Source organism: Aethalodelphis obliquidens, unplaced genomic scaffold (assembly GCF_003676395.1).
Source record: "Aethalodelphis obliquidens isolate GAN/ISIS:26980383/991018 unplaced genomic scaffold, ASM367639v1 scaffold17, whole genome shotgun sequence".
In the NCBI taxonomy this organism is placed as follows: domain Eukaryota; kingdom Metazoa; phylum Chordata; class Mammalia; order Artiodactyla; family Delphinidae; genus Aethalodelphis; species Aethalodelphis obliquidens.
In genome coordinates, this window is record NW_020837961.1 from 7,363,917 (window position 1) to 7,381,753 (window position 17,837).

The 17,837-nt window shown below is 44.5% G+C and overlaps 1 protein-coding gene and 1 long non-coding RNA gene across 18 annotated transcripts in view; both read left to right on the forward strand.

Annotated features, from left to right (window-relative positions):
• The window catches only part of LOC113625946 (uncharacterized), a 49,916-nt gene extending 43,205 nt beyond the window's left edge, over positions 1 to 6,711 (forward strand). Inside the window, exon 4 of the long non-coding RNA XR_003434963.1 lies at positions 6,483 to 6,711. This is a non-coding gene — a long non-coding RNA (uncharacterized LOC113625946). The remainder of the gene's footprint in view (positions 1 to 6,482) is intronic.
• An 806-nt stretch (positions 6,712 to 7,517) lies between these two features.
• The window catches only part of HERC3 (HECT and RLD domain containing E3 ubiquitin protein ligase 3), a 136,693-nt gene continuing 126,373 nt past the window's right edge, over positions 7,518 to 17,837 (forward strand). For 3 of the 17 annotated variants that reach the window (XR_003434960.1, XM_027116893.1, XM_027116894.1), the window contains exons 1-3: positions 7,518 to 7,771; positions 10,164 to 10,226; positions 16,385 to 16,444. The gene's annotated coding sequence lies outside the window, so the exon portion shown is untranslated. Of the gene's footprint in view, positions 7,772 to 8,286; positions 8,440 to 8,500; positions 8,631 to 10,163; positions 10,227 to 16,384; positions 16,445 to 17,837 lie in introns of those variants that run through there. The other 14 variants (XR_003434958.1, XM_027116880.1, XM_027116886.1 and 11 more) reach the window with 10 other exon arrangements.

Here is a 17,837-nt window from a genome sequence, read left to right on the forward strand (position 1 = left end):
ATTTTTTTTTCCAGTGAAATAAATCATCAAGAGTTACCTAGTTGATCTCTAAGTAAAATGTTTCTGTAGTTAAATCTCAACGTAGCTTAGATTTACCAAGTCCATTGAATGCTTCAGAGGCTGATCTGGGGTCAGAGTCTCTTTCGTAAGCAATTTATTTAGGTAACTGGTTTTCCGTCTCTGTACAGATAAAAATGAAGAGTTTCCATTTTGTTTTGCAATAGAATGTTGACTTTTAAAAAAATAAAAATTATTATTGTCAAGATTTCCTTTTAATAATATAAAGGAGTGGACTAGGTTTGTAGTTGATGAAGTTTCCTATAGTTATGATTGATTTTCCTGGGTCCTCTCCATAGTCATGAAGTTTAACATTCAGAGCCTTGCTTTATGGGATAAATATTAATTCAATAAGAGAATAAAATAAATTTAAACAATTTTCAGTTTCTACTATTAAGTCGAATCATAAAGGGTACCTGCTTTGCTGCAATATCAAGGAAAATAGAAGCATTTGTTTTAGAAAAGACTAGAATTTCATCAAAGTCAAGGCTTGTATAAGTTCAGTCTTCTATAATTTATATGCTTTCTGAGTGAAACTGATATGGAACTATGACTTGATTGATATTGTAACAAAATATCACGTGGAAAGAGGCACTTTGTAAAACAGATTTGGCTAACCTACATTTGCTCACAAAGAGATGTCAATGCTTGTTAGGAAATCTAGCTGGGGAGTACAGCTCCCCACATATCCTGACTAAGAAGAGACTTCGTGGGCTTCCCTGGTGGCACAGTGGTTGAGAATCTGCCTGCTAATGCGGGGGACACGGGTTTGAGCCCTGGTCTGGGAGGATCCCACATGCCGCGGAGCAGCTAGGCCCGTGAGCCACAACTACTGAGCCTATCCTCCGCAACAAGAGAGGCCGCAATAGTGAGAGGCCCGCGCACCGCGATGAAGAGTGGCCCCCGCTTGCCACAACTAGAGAAAGCCCTCGCACAGAAACGAAGGCCCAACACAGCAAAAGTTAATTAATTAATTAATAAACTCCTACCCGCAACATCTTCTTAAAAAAAAAAAAGAATAGACTTCGTTAGTTTGGAAATGGCATTCTTTTTGATTGAGTTGGCACTTTGGGAAGAACACACGTGAAACTCTCAGAGGAAGGGAACTCTGGTCTAAGATGCCAGGTCAGTCAGTCAGTCCTGGCAGCCATCCTGGTGACAAGATGCCATAGCTAGACTACATTAAAAGCCTGTTACAGATGCTTTTTGTAGCAACATACTTACCATTGTAGCACAAACTGGATGGCTTAAAACAACAGTAATGTATTGATATTATCTCACTTTTGGAGGCTGACGTTTGAAATCAAGGTGTTAGCAGTTGGTTCCTCCTGGAAGCTCTGAGGGAGCATCTTTTCTCTATGCCTCTTTTCTCACTTCTGGTGGTTACTTGGCATTCCTTGGCTTGTAGATACATCACTCCAGTCTCTATCTCCATCTTCACAAGGTTTTACCTGTGTGTCTCTGTGTGTTCACACCGCCTTCTTATAGGGACGCCAGTTGTTGAATTTAGGGCCTTCCTAATCCAGCATGACCTCATCTTAATGAAATGATTTACACCTGTAAAGACCCTATTCCAAATACGTTCACATTCTGAAGTTATAGGTAGACATGAATTTTGGAGGGAAACTATTTAATCCACTACACCCCCTAACATTTACCCTCAGAAACATCAGTACATTTCATCAGAACATAATGTTAATAAGACCCAGGGTATATGTTTCACTCCAGGTACAGAGCAGGTCATTTTGTTTGGTTCTAGCCTGACAGGTATACACTTACCTTGAAATTTTATCCAGTTAATTAAAAAGGGAACCAGATAAGAACTTGGATGGAATAGTACAAACCTACCCCTAAAGGCGACAAAAGAACTCAAAGTACGTGCCTTCCTGATGGTTGGTCAGTACGGACAATTTCTTTGATAATGCCTGGGACATACTTCTACCCATAACAAGGTGATTAATGGCACAGGTGATCGGACCACAGTGGACGTTATAAATCAGTACACTGAGTTTTCTTTTTCAGAAATGGACAATGAAGTGCGTTCTCTGGCTACCATTGCGGGATGACACAAATTCTGACAGTCTGTCTGCTTTCCAGTTTTCTGTGAAACTTGGTGAACCATCAACTCATTGTCATTGGCTTGTGCATGTGCACTGAAGATTGAAAAGATTAACAACAGTGTGAGTTTGTACAAGACTTCCTTTTGGAATCTTTTATTTTTGGCAAATGTGTGGAAGGACTGTGGGAATCACATGACATCAAACAGAATTTCAGCAAAGGACCAACAACTCCAATAATACATTTTTATGCATGTAGGTAATTTTTGATACGCATATTTAGAAACAGCTAAGCTAATTTTAAGGTAATTTTAACATTCTTAGCTAAGCTAATTTTAAGATTTTACTAGAAGATTTTTTTGTTTTATTTATATCCCACCTGTTCTAGTTGATACCTAAGGTGGCTTACAAAATTAGTACAGTTAAAAAAAGAAAAAGTGTAAACCCAAACAAAACCACCTCATTACTGGTGAAGGGCTGGGGCAGAGGCCACTCAGACATTGTGTGTGTATTTAGCCAGTGTTATTGTTTGTCAGGAAGAATTGGCAATACACTACAAGGCCTTAAAGAGTCTGCCTTCTACCTAACCTGGCAATTCCACTTTCAGGAATTTATCTAAAGGAAGTAATCAAGAGTGAAGGCAAACACTTAGCTATGTTCGCCATGTATGGCTGTGTTTCACTATTGTTTATAATGGCAAAGGACTGAAAATAATTTAAACATGCAATAAGCAGGAAATTGGTTAAGCGATAGTATATCTATTTTGTGGATATTTGCAATTGTTTAAAATGCTGTTGTAAAATAGTATGTAAATCTATTGAAGATGTTTAATATATTGTTAACTTCAGAAAACATGGCGTTCAATATTATGTATAAAATGAACCACTTTTAGAAATGCGCATACATGCATGGAGAAATGACAGAATACTAAGAACTAAAAATGGGTGGCGAAAGACCAGATGGTTTTTATTTTCTTTTTTCTTATATGCATTTTAAACATCTTATATAGTATATATTTATTCCATTTGTAAAGAGAAAAACAGGTGGTTTTTCTTTAATTAGGTAAGAAAATGAGTACAATGGGAAAATGACATAGCAAAGTTAAAATGAACCTTGAAATGAGGTTACTCCTCAAAACGCATGCAATAAGATTCTGTACAGATGGGACATACATTTTGCTCTAAGCTTTCAAAAGCCATTGGAAAAAGGGAAACAGAATCAGCTGTAGTATCTACAAGATAAGCTCCTATAGTATCTTATAAGTATAAGGCAAGAACAGTTTGTTGGTCCACAACTTGAAAGTAAATATAATGGCTGATTTCACTGAACTTTTACCCACATGTAGGATGAAAACAAAATGCCAAAGGCCAATAGAAATTTAAATAACTGTTATAAGTTCCCCTTTATATAAAGGGGAGCCGTAAAGTTTGGAAACACAAACAATGCTGTTTCATTTTTTTTAGAGATTCATATTAAGTAAATTACATTATGTTATAGTATATATCAACTACAGACAGAACCCCCTTGATTACTTATTTCTTCTGGAGTGTGCTAAAAGTATAGATTTACTTACTAAAAATGAGAGGGAGAAATCAGGCAACATCCTGCAGATGCCTCTGCTAGGATTAAGGAAAATGTTGTATTAACACACCACACTCATTGCAGCATCAACTATGCATTGCTACAAGGCTCTATTTCATGCAATCTTCCAGGACAAACCAAAGCTCGCCCTACAAACTTTCTTAGGAAATGCTCAACCATCCAATCTTGTTAATGTTCATTAATTTCAACCTGTATGATGCTAGTGAGTTTCTTATATTTAAGGTAAGGTGCTTGTGTCATCCAAATGAGACGGTAAGATAAGAAAAACCAATGCAAACTCAAACTATGAAGAGTTTCAAGAAAAACAAAGGAATAGTCATAATGGCTGTAAGATCTTTATGGTCAGGAATGATGCTTCTTGCCCAGCAGCTCTACATGTAGAAGACATTCAACAAATACTTAATGATTATTTGATTGATGGCAATATTGATTTACCATATCTTTCTTCCAAGTTATTTTTCACATTAACAAATTAATGCTGTGTATTACAGGACGGTTTTCAATAAGTGTAGATAGTTTATCCTGGGAATATATAGGCCTCTCAGATAAAGTGTATGAAGCAACCAAAAAAATGTGGAAAATGTTTTACAACCAATTTTCCCCTTGAGTATTGACTGACACAATGAGTAATTTGTTGGGGGCCCAGGGGGAACCAAGAAACCCTGTTGTGATTGTGTAACTTTACAGGGTGCATACCCATTACCTGTTAAATAATCAGTGCTTTCCCCTCCTAGAGATGAAGACACCTATTCTTCAAAAGTATGCCTGTAAGACAGAAGGTTGTGGCTGACTTGGTTTTTTCTCTACCTGTTTTTTGGTGGTTTTCTTTGTTTGTTTTTGACTGCATCGTGGGGCTTGCGGGATCTTAGTTCCCTGACCAGGGATTGAGCCTGGGTCACTGCAGTGAAAGCGGCTGAGTCCTGAGTCCTCACCACTGGACCGCCAGGGAATTCCCCTTTTTCCCACATGTTTAATCTGATACCAGAAGTCTGTCCCTGTGTAAATTTACCAAGTGACGTTTGTCTGCCGTGCAAATAGGTAAACACAGAGAACAATAATTATTAAACAGTGTTCCTACTGCACTGAATTTCTTTCAGTTCAAAAACAGACACATGCATTTCAAGAAGGGAGATGTGAAGAATGGAGCACATCGCCGTCTGTTCCGCTGGAGGTGCAGCAGCCCTGGGAATTAGCCCCTGTCGCTGGGGATTCCTCGTCTGCCCAGTGCTGGACCACGACCACGGGATCCCTTCTGCCTGTCAAGGGTTAGGGTTAGAATTTATCACACTGTTTATTCATTTGTTTATTCTGGGTTTGCCAACATTTTTTAATGTAAACTTTTCAAACACACAGAAAAGTAAGAAGTAAGGTACAGTGAACACCATCTACCCACCACATAGAACCTATACTTAACATTTTGCTGTACTGGATTTATCACATATCTATCCATCCCTTCATCCATCCTTCAATCCATCTTTTTTGTTTGTTTGTTTTGTTTTCGGTACGCGGGCCTCTCACTGCTGTGGCCTCTCCCGTTGTGGAGCACAGGCTCCAGACGCGCAGGCTCAGCGGCCATGGCTCACGGGCCCAGCCGCTCCGCGGCATGTGGGGTCTTCCCGGACCGGGGCACGAACCCATGTCCCCTGCATCGGCAGGCGGACTCTCAACCACTGTGCCACCAGGGAAGCCCCAATCCATCTTTTAAAATATACATTTCAAAATAAGTTGCTGACATCAGATACTTCCTCCTAAATACTTCAGCATACATAGCATTAATTGGAGCTCAATTTTGTTTACAGTTCTTGTTGGGGTTAAATATTTTATTTTTAACATGAATGTTTTTCTTTTATAAAATTTCTCATGATTAGCCACTATCTAACCCTTGGTATGGTATTTGGTTAATGTTTGCCTCCCCCTCCAAGGTAACAGGGACTGCGCCGTTTTGCTCACCAATGTATCCACAGGGCTTGGTATTATAGTAGATGCTCAATGTACAGTGTATTTGTTAGGGAACATGTGGAAGTCAGAAAGAAATGGATGGAAGACAGCTATAGAAATGGAAAGAAAAAGTAAACCATGGCCTTTTCAAGCCAGTTAAAATATCTGCTATTATGACTATTGTTGCTGGGGCCATTTAAAGCCATTTTGGTAAATGCTTGCTAAGGAAACTGCCGTTTTATGTTGGTTCAATGAAGAAAATAAAATGAAGTACTGTGTATCTTCACTGATTGTTCTGCACAGGAGTAAGTTCCCAGGTTTCTGCCTGTTTATTTGGTAAGGATGCTTAGAGTACCTCAGTTTGTAATTTAGACATCACTCCTATCTCAACTCCAGACTTAAGTCTTTGATAAGCAAGTTTTTCCTCAAGACAACATTTCATATGAAAAACACCTGAGCCATGGGCCAGAGATATTGCCCTAAATGCTGACTGATTACAAGTGAAAATACAAATTGATGACACATGAAAATAGAATCTCACTCCTTCTCAACCAAGAGGAACCCCCCTTCCCACCATGACTTGTCTTTGGGCATTCCTCCAGTTCTTTTTGGTGATACCATCTCTGAGTTGGGATTATGTCTTTGTGAGAGACGTGGACTTTTGTGAAACTGCCACATCTCTGGAGCATAAGGAAATTGTGCTAATCTTGCTGTCCCCAGTGTTTCTAAAGGGTCCAGTGTGATTCAGACTTCAAAGGTTGGCATCGTTTTCTTATATGTCCGCCAGTTTCCTGGTAACTGAGATTTTGCTTTCTTCTCTTGTCTCAGGAGCGTTTGACAACCTGTTTATGTCACTGAGAACACGTATGCCAGCCAACAGTGCCCCGTCCCCAGGATATACTACTTCCCCAAACTTCTTTTCTGCTTGGTCAATCTGTTACATTCTCAAGAGAAGATAACTGCAGACCTGACCTGACCTGATTCGGGCCTCCTTGGGAAGAATCTGGCCTCGAAGGACCTTCCCGGCCCAAATGGCCGCTTACAGACATTCTTCCCCGAGTAAAGTCATTCCTTTGGGTTAAAGTAGTACTTTCTTAGCATTCTGCTTCTGTGTTGCAAATTTCAGAGGAGAAGCGTTGGTGGGGTGGGGTAGACTCAGGAGGTCACCTTTGTGAGAATGTCTTCTTCACAAGATTATCTGCATCAGACATGGACCAGGGGAGCTCGGAAAGCCCTGTAACCTCGGGGAGGGTGAGAAGGAAGCGCTGACATTCAGTGCCAGGCAAAGTGTGCGAGGACAAACTTCTCCATCCGTTACTGGGCTTCAGGCCGCAGGGTGTCCTTCAGACGAGAAGATTCACGTTCCCCCCGCCACCGCGCTCCAGTCTTCCCCAAGCCCCCCGTCGCTGCCGCGGCGCCGCTCTCCTGTTCCACCCCAGCTCTCCACGAGGTTCCCAGGAAAGCGCCGACCTCTTTCCCGCTTCTCCTCCCGCGCAGCCCGGCGTTCGGCTCGGCGCTTTCTCCAGTCCTCCAAAGGCGAATGGAACAAGACTCCTCCACCGTGGATGGAATACGACGCTTAAGAACTCCGCCTCAACTGTCCCCCTCTAGGTTTTCCCCGCCGTGCCCAAGGCTTTTGGTCACCTCTGCACAAATTTAATAAGACTGAGAGCTCAGAACCGGGAAAGCCAACCGCGGATCCGTCTCGTTCCCCTGCCCGCCCGTGAAAAGCAGTCCGCCTCCGGCGCGGGTGCTCTGCATCCTGCAGTCTGCTCTTGGCCGACACACACCTGCCCCGCCGTCCTCTCGCCAGGCCCGCCGGTGCCCTCATCTCGGCCCGCCCCCTCCGCCCTCCCGGGCCTGGGCCTCTCCCCGCCTCCCGCCCGCGGACCTCGCCGCCCCGCCTCGGGCTCCGCCGCGGCCGCCGGGGGTGCGGGCCCGCCCCAGAAGGGCGCCCATTGGCCGTGCGCGCCATCCTTCACCCGGCACATTCCGCCGCCCGCAGGCTTGCGGGGAAACTTCCTTATTATTGTGACGCCGAAATTGGAGAAACCCTGAGCCGGGTCGGTGGAGCCGTCACCGTCGGAATCCCGCGCGGCGGTTCAGCGGCCGCCGAGGTGCGCGGGGCGCGGGGGCCGGGTTCCAGGAAGGAGGGCACCGCGGAGCCGCGCCGCGGCACGGCGGTCCGCGCGCGGCTCTCGGAGGGGCGGCTGCCGCTGCGGCTGCGGGGCGCCTCCCGCGACAGCCCGGGGCAGGGCGCGCGCGGAGGTCTGGGCGCGGCGCCTGCAGTGCCTGCGGGGCGCGGGCGCGCGGGGGCCTCGCGCGCGCCTCCCCGGCGTCCTCGGGGCGCTCCCTGTGACCTACAGAGCCCTAGCGCCCGGGGAGGCCGGAAGCCGCTCCAGAGACTGGAGCGCCCCCCACCCCGACTCGGCTGCCTGCGGACGGGGAGGAACTGCGACGCCGAAAGTCAAAAAGAGGATCCTCCCCTTCCTCCCCGCCCGCCCCTATTTAAATTCCGGGGCTTCGGCGACACCGCTGCGGCGAGGGGCGCAGACTCTGCCCCGCGCAGTGGGAGCCGCCGAGGCCTCTGCGCTTGGGGGAATCCCGGCGGCCGCGAGGAGTTGGCGCTGGGGACACGGGGGGCTCGGCGGCCGCGGTGACAGCGCCACCCACCTGACCGAGGCGGGGCTCGGTTTGCCTGCCCGGAGTCCGCCTCCTGGGCGGAGCCGGGGCGAGGGTGTGTGCGGACACGTGTGTGTGCGTGTGTGTGTGTGTGTGTGGACACGTAAGTGCGCGGACGGGCGCGGGGGTGTCAGGAACTGGGGCGTGCGGGGGCAGGTGGCGCTTTGAGTCATCTGCGAATGTGTGGAGTGGGCGCACCGGGCAGCCGACCGAGACTAGCCTGTGTAACCTGAAACAGACGAGCCGGGGAGGGCTGTAGAGACCGCACCTAAAGCAGCTGTGCACTGATTCGGGGTATGCGCCCCGCGCTCCGGGATATGTGTATTTGAACTTTGCTTTTGGTGTATCAGCGTTTCTGGTTGTTTTGTGATTCCGTTTTACTTTAGCTTTTTAATTAGCCCCATCTGGAAGTACCTTAAATTCACAGCTAAGCCTTCCAGGATTTTGCTTTTGCATTCATTACGCACGGAATGCTTTAGGAAAGACGGTTCAAGCGCTCTCTTCCATTTTTGTGTCTCCTGACTCTTTCCACAAATAGGAGGCTATTTCTAGAACATTTCATCTGATGATTTGATAACATCGAGTGAGCTGCTTTTTTAACTCCAGACTGAGGAGAAAGAAAAGTGAAATAAAATGAGGATTAACACCCTTTTTAAATGCAGTGACTCTGGAGAGAGATGCTGTCTTGTTTTAGTAGCAGATTACTGTGTAGCTCTCCCTTTTCCTACTTTCCTTTACCCTGGGGGGTAAGGGGGTGGCATTATAAACCAGAAAAGAGGAGTAGTGTACTTAACGCCCTTTTAAAGCAAAACCGATGAATTACACATCGTTGACCGCGTGGAGGCTAGGAACCTTCTGGAGAAAGGATGCAGGAATCAAGGAGGAAGACTTGAAATCTCTTTGGCAGAACTCCTCCCTTGGCATGAAAAAAAAGAAACACAGTTGGTTAGCAGGCAGTTTTACTTTTCCAGTTAGTAGTTGGGATTTTATTTTTGAAAAAAGAAACAGAGATTCCAAAATGTTCCAAATGGTGTGGTTGGAGCCATTGGTTAAAGCATTTCATTCCGAGTAACAGATTTAAATTTCTTAAGATTTGCATAATAATTTAAAACTTCAAAAAAATACATAATGAGAGTTGTACCACTACTGGAGATACAAGATAGTTTTGCTGCAGTCTCAGAAATAGAAGTAATAGTCCCCAAATTGAAAGGCAGCTTCTTACATTATATAGAAATAAAATTATGATGCTAGTATCTTAGAATCATGCAGTACTGTACTTTTCTTTTGAGAGACTTAAGGTGCCTGTCAGATAGTCCCATCTTGTTTTGCATGAAAGATGATGCGGTGATGAGAAGGAAGGAAAGTCGAGAAAGACATCAAAACGGCTGTAGCAAAATAAGCTATAATGTGTGTGGTACATGGAAAAATGGAGGAAAAAAGTGAATTACTTTTCAAAAATGCATCTTTTTAAACCTAAACGGGAGGTTTTAAAATAACTTTATTTTTACGTCTACTACAAACGCTAGGAATTTTTAAAGGTGCGTCTCTAAGTTCACTTTTAGCATCATGCTCTAACCAGCTGAGCTGACTGTCCAGTTGACTCTAACTTCACGTTTAGAGGTGACATCTTCATAGTTGGTCAGTGGTTATCTTATTGGTATTTAACTAAACTCCAGTCCTGAGATACAATGTTGGGGGAATATTCAAGCTTGCATAATTTAAAGATATTCTTATTTTCAGAAGTTTGCTTTTCATTTTGTTTTCAATACATGAAAGCACTTTGTAGCATTCTGTATTAATGTTAATTGTTTTTTCTTTAACTTGCAGATCTGCAGTGTGAGGTGGAACCATTCTGGCTTAAGTACAGATGCCAAGTGTGTGTGACCTGTGGTGAGTTACTTAATTTCTCTGAACCTCAGGTTCCTCATCTTGTACTTGGGAATAATATCTAATTCACAGAATAGATAAGAAGATTAAACAGGATAATCTACGTAAAGGACTCGGATTAGTATAGATGCCTAGAGAGGGACCTTAACAAATCCTTCCTGATTTCTTTCACTGTGACGGAGTGAAGAGAACAAAGTGAGCCCAGGAAGTAGGAGACCTAGTTTCTGGTCTTGGATTCAACCAGTTACTTCTCAGAGGACCAAAGTTATCTTCAGCTGCCATTAAAATGAGGTTAGGAATGTCAATCTCTTGCCTGGAGGTTGGATCAAATGGATTTTTAAGGTCTCTTTAATAAGATGACCCCTTTGATGATATAACTCTGCCCCCTTTAGACATTTACCACATTTAGAAACAGCACTTGCTGGTGTCAGGGGCGTGTGTTTCTGTGTGTGAGCCAGTAAGTGAACTAGACTCACTGTAAGTTCCGGTGAATGTGGAGGAAAGCCTGGCTACCTCTGTTGAGGTGGCCTCACGCATCCCTCCTTCTCTGGCTTACACAGGTTGGTTATAGCTGTAGTTGCCCACGAATATCGCCAGTGATTCAGCTAATGTGAGCTCACTTACTATGTGCAACGTTCTTCTTTTAGCATTTGTTTTTAGAATTGGAGAAGAAGTATAGCTTGGCTTTGTTATATTTAAGTGGTGGTATAACATCACGTTTAAGAGCGTGGACTTTGGAGTCTGGGAGATGAGATTTGAATCCTGCCTTTGCCACTTAAACTAAGTAAGTTTCCACCACAGCTAGTACTTATTTACATGCTCTTGGTCAAGTGACTTAACCTTGCTAAGTCTTGAGGTTACAGTAAAGGGCAAATTAAATAATCTATGTAAAGTTTTTAGCACAGATTCAGACACACGGTAGGCTTGCAGTAATAGCAACTATTACTTTTTCTTCATTCAACAAGTATCTGTTGAGCCCTCCCTTGTGCCAGACACTAGTCTAGTCTCTAGGGGTAGAGAAATGAGCAAAGAGGCTCAGTCCTTCCTTCATGGAGCTTCCGTTCCTCGATGCTAGCATTGAGAAACACCATTATTTAATAACAGCTTGGATCGTAAAAGACGTTCTGCTTTCAGATCCGCTAAAATGTGGTGAGGGCAGAGCACATTGAGAATGGAGGAAATACATTGTTGTTTTTTTGTTACTGCTTAGGGAATGTGTATCTAACGGAACCGGGCAAACAAAACTGTTAACAACTTTAGATTGTGGGAGATCTGGTTTTCTCAGTTTCGGGTTCAGTTTTCTAGGCACTTATGAAGCATCTGCGGCGCTCCTTTGTTATGCTGGGGACGGGAGATACACAGATGAGTAAAACCTGGTTCCTTACATGGAGAAGCTCTCAGTCTGCTCATGGATGGGGAATTGGTGGGTGAGATGCAAGAAGCAGTGATCTTACCTCAAGAGTACTTTTCATTCTTTAAAAGACTGAAGTATCTGAAAGCATAAAACAGTATGTGTAATAGATGTTCTCCAAACAACAATAAAAGGACAGAAGCAGAACATCAACCACGCTACTGAAGCTCCCTTTGTGCTCCTTCCAGAAGGTCCCCTTCCTTGTCACATATACACAGGTCTCTCTCAGTCTTTGTATTGATCATTTTTTTGCTTTTCTTTCATAGCTTTAGCACCACTAATGTTTTTATCTCCAAATACTTGTTCTACTTGTGTTTGGACTTTGTAAAGATGCATCACGTTCTGAATTCTTCTGTGAGTTTTTCCCCTCCTCAACACCATTATTCAGATTTAGCTGCACGGATGTTTGTAGATGGAAGTCATTGCTCTTCCACTGCTGTACAGCGTTCTATTTCACGTATGTGTTGCGGCTCATCCGTTTCCTTACAGATGGACGCTTGGGTTGTCTTTGTTCTGTATATTTCAGATAATCCTGCAATGAATGTTCTTGTGCATATACCTTGGGGCATATATTCCTGAGTTTCTTGCTGCATTGTACAGTAGGATAGCCACTAGCTATGTGTGACTACTGATATGAAAATAATTAAAATGAAATGAAATTAAAATGTCAGTTCCTCAGTCACATTAACCACCTTTCAGGTGCCCAGGAGACACCTGTCGCTTGTGACCACCACACTGGACAGTACAGACATGGAACATTTCCATCACAGAGTTCTCAGTTTCCAGGTTTTACTCATCTCTGTATCTCCAGTGCTCAGCAGATCGAAGGAGCACTGTAGATACTTGATAAGCTGGACCGTGCTGGTCATGTACCTAGGAATGGAATTACTGTGCCGTGGGGTATTTACAGCTTCATCTTCACTAGAACCAATGCCCACTTGTTTTCCAAAGTGGTTCTGCCAACTTACACTCCCACCAGCTGCGGGTCAGAGTCCTGGTTGCTCTATATCCTTGACTCGGCACTGCCAGACTTTTTAATTCTTGCCAGTCTGGTCAGGTGTCTTTTTCTGAAGGCAGACGGAGCCTTATGCAGACAATGGAAAGATCATTCTTCTAGTTGTACAAAGCCCAACACCAGGTAGTAAAGAAGACCCCACCTGTGCAGGGATCATCAGGGGAGGGGTAGGAATGTTTCCTGTGTTGGCTAAAAGGGTCAGAGGACCAAAGTCCAGCTGAAGGGAAAGAGAGAAACCAGCAAGGAGTGGATTCACACTGTTGAAAACTTCTCTCTGCCTTGTGTGCCGTTTCCGCCTGTGGTAGTAAACTTCGGGCAATAAAGTATGTCATGAGAATACATCTTCTTTGTTACTGGAGTTAATTCTGCATGGGAATTTTGGCTCCAGATTTATTCAAAGCTTGGATTTGGGGAGTGCCTGCGCAGCACTGAAGCCTGGGACATTTTCTTTCCCTGCTGTTGGAAAAGACCCTCCCTTCCCCGTACACCATGTAGGTAAAGGCTTCTGAGCTTATGTGAAACAAAGCTTATCCCTATCGTAAATGAGATTAGAAGTCCTGCCTGAGTGTTAGTTAGGTTTTAGTGACTTTCAGAGAAATAAGAATCAGTTGTTAGGCTGATGTTTGCACAGTCTGATTAGTAAGACAAAGTTTAGGAATTGCAGCTTGTCTTGTAGCATTCAGCTCTCTAGGACTGATCAAAGGAGATTTATCTACTCCCCCCCCCTTGGCCTCCCCAGAATTGAAAAGAAAATACATACAAAACACTTTGTCCTTGCAACCTCGACTTTCCTACGTGTGAGTTATGCCAGCCGGGGTAGCGCCGCCTTGCCCTAGCACAGATCTGGTGGAACAGCAGACGCTAAGCACAGGAGGAAGGGAGTCACACCCCAGCCCGCTGGGGAGCTTCCCTGCGTGCTGAGGACCCAGAGCAGAGTCCTGCACCTAGAGCAGGTGCTGCAGCTGTTGACAGCGACCGGCCACCTGCACTGAGTGCTGGGCCCCCGTGCTAAGCGCTCGTTACTCACATCCTGTCACTGGTCCTCACAACAGCCCTGTTGCTCTTCTTGCCACTTTAGGGACAGGAACCAGGCTTAGAGTGTTTAAATATCTTCCCCAAGGTTTCACAGCTAGGACGTGGTCACTCTGGGGCTTGAACTTTGGTCCTTTTGACCCTTAAGCCCTGCTAACATTATCCTGAGTCTTTTACCAAAAATAGATGAGGAGAAGGGCTGGGAAAAGTACGAGATGTGACATGGAGGGAAGGAACGGAAGGTCCATCTTTCTTCTTTTTGTTTTGCGACGGGGAGATAAGGGGCAGGAAATGGAGGGGCCGGACCGAAGTGGCCCAGGACAGCCAAGGTGGCGGGTGCGAGTGCTGAGCCGGTGTGTCGTCCTGTATTCTTCTGTGGCACCTTTTATCATTGTGTGTTTTGAAGGGAAGTGAAAGATTCTACTCCTCTAGAAGCAAGGGAGAGATGGTGAGTGAGGAAAAGTGGGTGAGAGGACCCAGGAGATCCAAATGCCCAGTGATGAAGAACATTGCCAGAGACAGACCTTAAAATTCATGGACGCCAACAGCTCCTAGGTTCGGGGGTTCCACCAGAGTGTGCTTGAAGTGAAAGCTAAGTTAATATCTGACTTCTCTTCAACGCACTGAACTTCTCTCCTGAAAGCTAGACGCTTTGGGTGCCTCCTTCTCTACTTTTGGCAGGGCGCCGTGAGGAGCTAGACCATATCTCCAGTTAGGGTTAATAATTCTTTGATAGGAATACATCTTCTCTCTGGTTGCTATTTAGTGACCTCTGAATAAATAGTTTTGGTTTTTTTTTAACACCTTTATTGGAGTATAATTGCTTTACAATGGTATGTTGGTTTCTGCTTTATAACAAAGTGAATCAGTTATACATATGTTCCCATATCTCTTCCCTCTTGCGTCTCCCTCCCTCCCACCCTCCCTATCCCACCCCTCCAGGCGGTCACAAAGCACTGAGCTGATCTCCCTGTGCTATGTGGCTGCTTCCCACTAGCTATCTACCTTACGTTTGGTAGTGCATATAAGTCCATGCCACTCCCTTACTTCGTCCCAGCTTACCCTTCTCCCTCCCCGTGTCCTCAAGTCCATTCTCTATGTCTTCGTCTTTTGAATAAGTAGTTTTCATTTGACTACTTGAAGACTGCATGACTGTAATTCATGTGGGCAGGATTTTAACAATAGCCCTGTTTATCTCTTCATAAATGGTTTCTACTAGTCAGTCAGGGATGAGGCCGTACCTCAGGCTGCTTACCCAGGCTTGCAGTTGGCCAGAGCATCAGAGTTCAGCTGACGCTCAAGGACTGAATCATGTTACACAGACTTATAAGAAACTGATAGATCCAAGATGCCAAATTAACAATGAGAAGTAGAAATGCCAAGAAGGCTGGAATGCTTTGGACAGCTGGGCACAGTATTCTTTCCCCGTAGTAGTATCTGCCTTGGAAACCAGGTTATTTAAGATTGCGTATTAATCATGGAATCTAAGCGGTGCAAGTGGCTGGGTAAACGTAATGATGAATGTCGTGGAGTCTGATCTCCCCATCTCCATTATTGGGCAATAATTACTTAGCAGATCAGATAGTCAGCTTGACTGGTTATGGTACCCTTTCTCTCTGGACAGAGCTGGAGGTATTGGGAAGTTCTGACTGGCTGTCCATTTCCTAGACTCCTTCCTGTGTAGCACACTAGTCAAGAGCACATTCTCTGGGCTTAAATCCTAGCTCTGCCACTGCCTCGTTGTGCGATGCAGTTAAGTCCCTTCAACACTTTCTGTCTCACTCTCTTTTTCTTCATTCTCTTTTTTTTTGTCTTCACTTTCTTCATCTACAAATTTGAGTTGATAAGAGCAGTACCTACCTCGTAGAAAATTAAATGATTTAATGTCTGTGAACCACGTAGAAAAGTGCACTCAGTATAAGCTCAAATGAAGTCTTACCTGCTGTTGTTGTTAATAGTGTAATGTTAATATTATCAGGTAGGAGTTTTTTTTAAAATTTCGAGTGACAAATCCAATTCAGACATTCCTTCTTAAGCAGACAAAGAAGGGACTTCTTAGACTGCATAGAGGTGATTCTCGTTTTTCGTGGTAGTTAAGTTCTGTGAAGTTGCTGAGAACACCACATTAATAAAGACTGAGCCATTGCTCCTGGGGAAACACAGGGTTAGTTAGGTTCCTGCTAAGAGCCCCTGGTCAACAGATGAATACGTAACCTTGTTTCATGTATGTTTAAGTGTGTTTCTGGGGGGAATCTCCTGGTGGTCCAGTGGTTAGGACTCTGCTTTCACTGCCCAGGTTCGATCCGTGGTCAGGGAACTAAGATCCTACGAGCCTTGTGGTGGAGCCAAAGGAAAAAAAAAATCTAGAAAAAAGTGTGTTTCTTTTTAGACACCTTATTTGATGCCTATTTCTTACAAATGATTAACTCTATACAGTATTTCTTTATCATAAAACACTAGTCAGGAAGTTTTTTTTAACATTTTCCTGACCCTGGGTAACGTGACAGTAAGTTTCTTTGGCTTTCAGCCTTACAACAGTGCTGTCTACTACACGCTGTAATCAGGCATCATTTCATGAATCTCCAGATATTCAGTGGCTTTTCTGTCTCTTCTGTAGCTTCATTATGCACTATAGATGCTACTTCAGCACTTTCCAGAGCGGCCACATGTACTGATCCGTGAATTTCCTCTTTTTTGCATTAGCATTGAACTCACAGCCAGCCGCACTGGAACTCACGCATGAACGCAGCTCATCTATCACAGGTACTTTCTCTGTGCGGCATATCACAGCCCTCGTGTCCTTAGGAACACTAGACAGTGCTTCAGGTCCATGCTTGGGGGGCGTTTTAAACAGCAAAATCACCAACAGAACAATATAAAAGTATGAGAACGGTGGCAGCAAGCAGAGTCAAAAAGCTCACTTGCTTACGGTGTGAGAGTTGAGACAAGAGGGTAGAGCATCATCCTGTTTGACTTCAGCTGGGAACGTGCACAGAGAGTGGCTCAAATTTTTCACCTCTCTGCACAGGTCTGGGAATGACTACTGCAAAAAGGCTCCGAGTATTGACTTTGAGGTTACAAATAAATATCGGTGAGTAGGCAGATTCACAAGTATGGAATTCATGAGGAATGAAACACCATGGTACTCAGGAAGAGTGAAGGTCAGGATGCTGGCCCTAGGCAAGAGGAGATCCAAGGCTCAGTCAGCATCAGTGGGACTCTCTCTGTCTCCTGTCTTTGAACCTTTCTGGCTGGTAGCTTCCCAATGTCTTACAGGTATCCTCTGTGTGACAGGGAAGGGAGCTTCCAGCAGCTACAGTTACCTTCAGAGGCAAGAGGCAGTCTTCCATCAGAGCTCCATGGGACTTCATGGGGGAGGACTCTGGCCCAGTTGGGAGTGTGAACCTCTCCCTGCACCAATCCCAGTGGCTTAGGGGCGGCCTTCTCTGACTGGCTTGGCCTGGGTCACGCTCACCTTTGTGCAGGAGGGCGTAGGGTTTGTTACCAGATAGAGAGGGACTTGAGGAGAGAGATTAGACAAAAGGGCAGTCCCTAACACCTTTGAGGAATTTATTTTAAACTAACCTTCATTCTTCAGAAAGGTCGTACCACATTGGATTGCAGCTTTCTCTTACATTAAGTGCATTTCAGTTGTGGCCCTTTTTAATTGATGAATAGTGTTCCATTGTATTTTATTGATGAGTAGTGTCCATGTCGATGGACATTTGGGTTGTTGCCATTTTTGTTTAGTACGAATAAAGCTGGTGTCAGCATTGTTTATAGACCTTTGCGTATGTAAACATACAATCAGAGCTTCTTTTATTTTTATTTTAAAAGAAATACTTTGTCCTATCTAAAGTGAGGCTTTGATTTTGTCCCAAAGGCCTTTTTTTTTTTTTAAATAAATTATTTATTTTTGGCTGCATTGGGTCTTCGTTGCTGCGCACGGGCTTTCTCTAGTAGCGGCGAGCGGGGGCTACTCTTCGTTGCGGTGCAAGGGCTCCTCATTGCAGTGGCTTCTCTTGTTGTGGAGCACGGGTTCTAGGCGCATTGGCTTCAGTAGTTGTGGCACGTGGGCTCAGTAGTTGTGGCTCGTGGGCTCTAGAGCACAGGCTCAGTAGTTGTGGCTCGTGTGCTCAGTAGTTGTGGCTCGCGG